The sequence below is a fragment of the Betta splendens genome, chromosome 2 (assembly GCF_900634795.4).
Source record: "Betta splendens chromosome 2, fBetSpl5.4, whole genome shotgun sequence".
Taxonomy (NCBI): domain Eukaryota; kingdom Metazoa; phylum Chordata; class Actinopteri; order Anabantiformes; family Osphronemidae; genus Betta; species Betta splendens.
This window is the reverse complement of record NC_040882.2, coordinates 27,855,524-27,861,523: the sequence shown is the minus strand read 5'-3', so window position 1 is coordinate 27,861,523 and position 6,000 is coordinate 27,855,524. Positions and strand designations below refer to the sequence as shown.

The following is a 6,000-nucleotide window of genomic DNA, read 5'->3' as shown; positions in this document are numbered from 1 at the left end:
AACAGACAGGTGACTCTGTTTCTCTCACTGGTATTGGTTGTGAATATTTTGGAACCTATGGTCTGGGTTTTAGGAGTTACTAATGTCTGATTTTTAATCCTCACCTTATCAGATTCAGTCTGCCGTAATGCTTGATAAGATGTAATAGGATTGCAAGCAATACTGGCCTCTAATGAAAGGAATGTCACAAAATAACTGAACTTCGGGAATCTCCCATGCTCCAATTGATATTCTGTGGCCTTTCTGTTCCATCTGGTGCTTAACCAGTTGGGTAATTTAGCTGCCAGCTTCTGGTTCCAAGTCCATCATCAAGGACATTTAGACTTTCATTGTGAGCCATAGCACATTAACAACTGCGCAAGAAGTCCACAAATTTCCTTAACTCAGCACTTTCCTTTGCAGCTACCTTTGGCCAGGAATATAATTTGTCTCTGAAAGCCTTTGCAATTACAAATGGATGTCCATATCGTTCACTGAGCAACTTCCAAGCTGCTTCATATGACTCTTCTGAACCAATTAGAAAGTAACCTTCCAAAGCCTCTCGTGCTGCTCCTCCAACATATCTCTGAAGGAAGAAGATCTTCTCTGAGGTTGGAATGTTTTTCTGCTCAATCAGAGTCTCGAAAGATGCCTTCCAATGAACAAACCTAAGTGGATCTCCACAAAAGACGGTAGGTTCTGGAATGGGGAGCCTGTTTGCTGACATAGCCTCAGCCTAAACCTTCACAAGTGCTCCTGTTTTATTTTGTGTTGGACTACTATTAGAGAACACAACTCTTGGTGGTTGTGGTTCTTGCTTAATCTGACTGACAGTCTGCATGACAATAGGAAGTTCTGCGCTATTTGCTGCAAAACCCTTAACCTGATCATTCTCGTGTTCATCATAAACCTGAAGTTTTGCCTTGGCTGCATTCAGCCTTTTCAATTCCTCCAAACGCTCAAGTTCTCTTTTTAAGTTTTATACTGACCTCCTTCTTGCGGCGTTCTCCTCTTGTTGTTTCCTTTGGAGAGCGGATTTTCGTTTCTCCCTTTCTATTCTACGCTCTGTTTCTTCCCTTTCCGCTTGCAGATGACAAGCTAATGCAGCTGCTTCTTGTTCTGCAATGATCAACTTCTCTTCAACCTCAAGCTTTTGTAGTTTTTCTTGATATGACTCTTGCTCAGCCATAATCTTTAAGACAGCTTGTGTGGCTGCATACTCAGCAGCAGCTTCTTGTCTTTTGACTGAAGATGTATCAGAGCGCAAAGAATTAATCTTAGAACGACTTGAAGCAGGTGGTGAAACACTGGATATGGAAGATGCAAATACTGACTTTGCATTAGGCCAAATAATCTGCTCTTCTCTTCCTTGAATTTGCAACTGAGCGTTCTGAACCACTACTTCAGTAATTGATGTACAGTTGTCCATCTTACGACGCATGTCATGAGCTGGACTATCAATTCTTCTGTAGTCATCATAAATATTGTTCAGTTCTGATGCCTCTTTCTGAACGCTGCTAATGTGTTCCTGTAGAATTTCACTGGGATCTTGACTCATTACAGATTTCTTAGCAACCTTGGTCAGAGCTCTCCATCTTTCATAAATACTGTCAAAGCGTAGCAGAAGAACTTCTAGCTTTTCCTTCTGAAGTTCTTTTCCTTTTTCAGTTAATGTTCGAGCTCTTTCACTCCTTCGAGGCTCTTTAGATAGTGTTGTTGGTTGAGGAACATCTGACTGGTCTACCTCTTGCTCTAAACCAGCTAATGCACTCTCAGTGTCTTTGCTTGCCTGAGACATCTTAGAAACTACGTAACAGTCAAAATAGAATTTACCAGGATTAAATTAGCACTGTTAAAACAACCGCGAAGAATTAGCAAGTTATGGTTTCTACATATTTCCTTTGCATAAGGTAAACAACACAAATTCACAAACCATACAAAAGGTAACAAGTTGTGGCACTTAATTGAACTTAATTGACCGACCCTTCAATAACAACACTGAACTTCAAAACACTAATATCACGATTACTCTTAAATGTCCAAAGGTAACTTAGATTACGGTCCTTAACGTTTATAACAGCTTATCTGAGATGCTTGTCGACGACGCGTCGGGAGTCTTGCAGGTCTGCTTCGGCTTGTTGCAAAACGAGTTCGACTATCACTCCCTCCAATGAGACAACGAAGCAGTTCTTTATCATCACAGATGAATTTATTCTTTCCTTCTGAGCACTTGTTGCTCCTTACGTCCGAACAAATCCACCGTCGAACTATGACGTACAGTAAAACATCACATTTTAAAGAGACAAACAGAATTATAAATAAATGCACGACATAAACCAAACACAAAATAAACGTACCTTGCTGGCTGCACACCCCAGAGGGAATGGTTACGAATCATCAAAAATCCCAAAATAAATGCTTAACCTTCACTTTCTTGCCTGTTGTACCTTTCTTTCTTGTACCTTCACTTCTCTCCACATGCTTCTCACTCGTGTACCAGCAAAAATGTCCGGCGGAACACAAACTTTGTTCCGGGTCCGCATTAACAATCAAATGATTATAAACACACAATAAATATGCAAATAAAATATAAACATGACTTGACATTTATGTCAGTTAAAACCGGTGTTATCCCTTCAATTGCTTCTCTTTTTAAAGGGTATTGCTGTTTGCATGGTCTGTAGTCAGATTTCGGCATGATGACCACTGGGTCACACCCTTTGATCAAACCTACATCATATTTGTGTGTGGCCCACAGGGAAGCTGGAACTTCCTGTGAGGCTGGATACTGCGTCAGAGCATCCTTCGACAGAAACACGTGGTGTGGAGTGTGTGTGGAATGTTGTGGTACCAAGTGCACTGTACGCTGCGCATGAAAGTTAGACAGAAAAAGTTTTTTGTAAGCATGCAAAGTAGGTGAATACATCACATTCGGGTCAGAAGTCATTTGCCAGTCTCCTTCCCGTTGACATCTGTCCACGAAAGGACCCAAGTCCTGCCATCTGTCTCCGTCATGTTTTGACAGAAGGACATGTGGATCTGTAGAATAAGCATCAACAAATCTCTCTTGTTCGTTAGTGAGAGAAATCGCAAGCGCAGACCTATGTTCATCCCAGAATAGAGAGGTTGAGGTCAGTTTGTCCGCATGTGTGCGTAACCATGATTTTTCAAACTCCTCATCAGGACCAGTGGACACATGTGCTGTACAAGACAGGTCAGATGCGTCTCTAAAGGTCGTATTCTGTGAGGAAACAAGCTGTCGAGCAGCCTGTATGAGGGCCTCAGTTACAGCCTCTCCCTTCAGCAGCCACTGATAAGAGTAGAGCAGCGGCTCTGAGCTGAAATTAACACAAACAAAGGAATAATTATTCACATTGTCCGTGGTTGTGACCTGCACTCCCTCCGGAGTGGAAATCAGTGAAATACCTAAACTACACATGAGATCTCTTCCTAATAGATTAACTGGGCATAAGTTTGAAAGCAAAAATGAATGTTTGAGTGTCTTGCCGTCTGATGTTGTGCAAGACAGAGGCACAGTAAGTTTTTCTTTTATTGTCTGGCCAGACGAACCTATAGTGTGCACAAATCGTCCACTCATTTTAGGTGGATTGGAAAACATGGAAGATTTTATTACCGAATTTGTTGTTCCTGAGTCTACTAAAAACACCATACGTTCACCTTCAACTGTCAGAGCGAAATCAGGAAATTGTTTGAAACCATTTGACTGTAAAGTCATGCAGCAGTTGCCAGCTGTTTGTTATTCTTTTCAAAATCACTCTGTGGGATGTTTTGAGCAGAAAGCAAGTCTTCATTGCAAGCAGGCAAGCATGAATTTGAATCAATTGAGCATGTATCAAGTGTGAGCGAGTGTGTGTGTGTGTGTCTGTGCGGTACCGTCTACGTCATCATGTGAACGGAAACCTTCTCTGGGCTCCTCCTCTAGTCAGTCTGACGAGAGTGCCCGGGAGGGTGGAACCTGACGTAGCCGGGGGCAGTACTTCTTCCAGTGTCCCATCTCGCCGCAGATGTGGCAAGCGTTTCCTGGATCTCCAGATGCGCCCCCTGTGTCTCTGTTGGGCCAATTCCGTCTGAAGTCTCTTCTTCCTCGCCCGCGAAACCTGTGCGCTCCTCTGTTGTTGTTATGCATTGCAGAGAACATCTCCAAGGATGGCAGATACAATTTGCTCTGTTGTTTTTCCTTCTTTGCCATCTTCTTCTGCTGGAGAGTGTCATAAGCATGGCGTGCGTGTCTTGTGAGGTCAGACAGACGCGCTTCTTCTTTCCATCCGATGTATGACTGCTTCACGGCGTCAAAAACTTCAGGGAGTAAGCCTTTCATCACCAGTTCACACAGGTGACTCTCGTATGTTGAACAGATGAGTCCTCCCACTCCTTCCGGGGGAGGGTGAGCTCCTCCGTGTGTGTTGTATGCAGTGGTGAACAAAATCATCAACTGATTCCAAAAGTTGTTTGTCCAGTCTTTGTGTTTGAGAGCTAGTGTCACATCAGGCAATTGTCTAGCCAGCTTTTGGTATTCACAAGGTGCAAGACGTTTGGCCAGGATGCGACGGATCTCAGCTCCAGTGGGTCTGTACTCCTGGCAGAAAGCCAGAAGGTTGGCGCCGAATGTCTTTCCTGATACAGTGATGTCTGGGAGATTTTGAGCAAAGTCAGCTATGTCAGCGCTAGTCCACGGTCTGTGCACTAGCATGCTTCCTTCAGGGCCGGCCACTTCCACCATGGGCAAGCTGATTTCTGGAGCTACTGGTGTGTTGCTCCTTAGGGTACGAACGATGGTAGTTGCAGAGGCAGCACTCGTAGTGGCAGTTGGTGCATGGGCACAGCTTGTGGCAGCGGATGATGTAGGAATGAAGCCAAGAGGTGAATTGGCCCAGAACGCCTCTGCATCCATTCCAGGAGTTGGTGTGGCATTTTCACTGTCCTCCACATGCTCTGACTGCTCTGCAGCCGAGGTTGGCCAGGCTGTTGGTGTTGGTTAGGCTGTTGTCGTTGTTCAGGCTGTTGTCGTTGGTCAGGCTGTTGGTGTGGGCCAGGCTGCTGCAGAGGTGCAGGCAGTTAATGTGGGGCAGGCAGTTGATGTTGGTCAAGCTGTTGATGTGGGTCTGGCTGTTGTCGTTGATCAGGCTGTTGTCGTTGATCAGGCTGTTGTCGTTGATCAGGCTGTTGTCGTTGGTCGGGCTGTTGTCGTTGGTCAGGCTGTTGCTGTTGGTCCGGCTGTCCACCCTGCCCGGCCCTCCTGCTGACGTAGAAGGAGTCCAGATCGGGATTCACCTTGACCGCGCTCAGCTCTGCAAAAGGATACAAAGCAGAAACAGTGGGAGCGCTCTGTTTCTCATCATGGTGTGTGTGTGTATGTGTGTATGGTGGCGGTGTGTGAGCTTCCACAGAGTTGTTATCTTTTCTGCCAGCTACGTCACCACTCTCATTCTTTCTCCCTCCTAACTCTTTTTGGCATTTCAGTCTTTCCCTGCGTTCTGATTCTTTAACCCAAATTTCAAGGCATCTTTTGTTTAATTCAATTTCTTCTAAAGTTTTAACTTTGATCGTTCTACTTTTGTGGAGCTGTTTCTCCTTTTCTTCTAATTTTTCTTTTAAAGCGCGTATGTCCTTCACACTGAGAGAACCACCTTCTTGAAACCCATAATGTTTTGTCCAGTCGTGAAGACATGACACGCACTCATCACCATATTTATGTCTCATTAATTTTGTAATGCTGCAGTCTGGTGGTGGAGACTTAGATCGCCCCGAACCCATCTTTCAGAGTCCCGGCGGTTTTCTGCCTTAGACTTTTTTGTGTTCCGGCCGGAACCTTTTTTCGAAATTTCTCTTCCACGGATGTCTCCGTAGAAAGGGAACCGCTCAGATCAGCGACAGGGTTCTCGGAAGTGGTCCCTCACCGTCAGGCCCCTCTAAGACCCGGGTCCCTCGTATCTCAAAACCACTTCCCCCTGCAAACGCGCTCCGTATTTCAGAAGCCGTCTTTTATTTCTTGTCCACTCC

The 6,000-nt window shown here is 44.9% G+C and overlaps 1 long non-coding RNA gene across 1 annotated transcript; it reads right to left on the bottom strand.

Moving 5' to 3' along the window:
- Positions 1-2,166: 2,166 nt before the first annotated feature.
- LOC129603789 (uncharacterized) lies at positions 2,167-2,420 on the bottom strand. Its single transcript, XR_008694010.1, has 2 exons — positions 2,337-2,420; positions 2,167-2,246 (listed from the first exon to the last, which is right to left on the bottom strand). It is a non-coding gene; the product is annotated as an uncharacterized LOC129603789 (long non-coding RNA).
- Positions 2,421-6,000: the final 3,580 nt, after the last annotated feature.